The sequence below is a fragment of the Hibiscus syriacus genome, unplaced genomic scaffold (genome assembly GCF_006381635.1).
Source record: "Hibiscus syriacus cultivar Baekdansim isolate YM2019G1 unplaced genomic scaffold, ASM638163v2 tig00110338_pilon, whole genome shotgun sequence".
NCBI classification, from domain to species: Eukaryota; Viridiplantae; Streptophyta; class Magnoliopsida; order Malvales; family Malvaceae; genus Hibiscus; species Hibiscus syriacus.
The window spans coordinates 2,006,574-2,007,921 of NW_024062691.1; the positions used below are offsets into that span (position 1 = coordinate 2,006,574).

Sequence of the window (1,348 nt, forward strand, 5' to 3'; positions counted from 1 at the left end):
CTCCTCTTTGAAAACAATCTAACATTCCCTCTATTTTTCCTTCTTGATGAAAAAAAATGAACACTTGAATCGGAAGTGTAAATGCTTCCTTCCGTTCGATTTGAATCGGAAGTGCCGATGCTTCCTTCCGTTCGATTTGAATCGGAAGTGTCGATGCTTCCTTCCGTTCAACTTGAATCGGAAGTGCCGATGCTTCCTTCTGTTCGATTTGAATCGGAAGTGTCGATGCTTCCCTCCGTTCGACTTGAATCGGAAGTGTCAGTGCTTCCTTTCGTTCACTTTAAATCGGAAGTGCCGATGCTTCCTTCCGTTTTATTTGAATCAGAAGTGCCGATGCTTCCTTCCGTTCGATTTGAATCAGAAGTGTCGATGCTTCCCTCCGTTCGACTTGAATCGGTGAATGAACATTCAACAAAAAAAAATCTAAAAAAAACTATTCTATAACAATAATGTTTCGCAGCTTAACTACTAACAGTTCTTCATCCTCCTTGCACGTAAACCTTTTGCTTCATATTCGCAGCTCCACTGATCTGTTGAGAAGCATTTGCAGTTACGGCCCGAGTTAGTCCCCGAGTTTTACCACGATGGGTCGCTGCTCCAACTTCACTCATCATGTTCAGATATCCATTGAACCTAACGGATATGCTCTTGGGCAACATAACCCTCTCAAAATTCACTTCATCTTCCACGTCATAAACTTCTTCCTTACCTACACTATCACCACCGAGACAAAGTCCTCCCAAAGCGTTCACCAACTCAAACGGCGTGGTGTTGTAATCAGAGGATGCAAAGTAGTTTTGGACTAAGGCTTGGATATGTGCGCTAAGTTGCTTGTTGAGGTCGCGATTGACTGATTTCAGAGAAGTATTCTCTTGGCGAAGTGAGTCAGCTTCTTTTGCAGCTTCGCGGAAGCGAGCAAGGCAAAGGCTGTGTCGGTTAATCATATCTTGATGCTATTGCATGGGAGATGGGGACCATATAGAGCAAAAAGAGAGGCGGCAGCGGCGGTTTCAGCCATGAAGTTGTAGAAATTAATGGAACAAACGGGAAATTGTAGAATCCATGGCAACTGACCCATTGTGCACCATGAGTGAAGAACCAGAGAGAAAGAAAGTTTAGAAGCGTGAAACCAAAATTCCCAGGACTTTGGCGAAAGATACCATGTTAGGAAGTGTGTATAACAGAGAATATACAAAATAAAGAATTGCATTGCCTTCATATTAGCTGGTACACTGCTTTTATAACAATGGTTTAGCTAACCACTAACCACCTAGCAAACTAACTGACTTAGCTAATCAACCTAACAGATTAACCACCTTTACATGCACGTGCTATATTGACAGCAGTC

General features: G+C 42.7%; 1 pseudogene; it reads right to left on the reverse strand.

Annotated features, from left to right (window-relative positions):
• Positions 1 to 479: 479 nt before the first annotated feature.
• On the reverse strand, positions 480 to 1,078 carry LOC120120434 (annotated as a pseudogene).
• Positions 1,079 to 1,348: the final 270 nt, after the last annotated feature.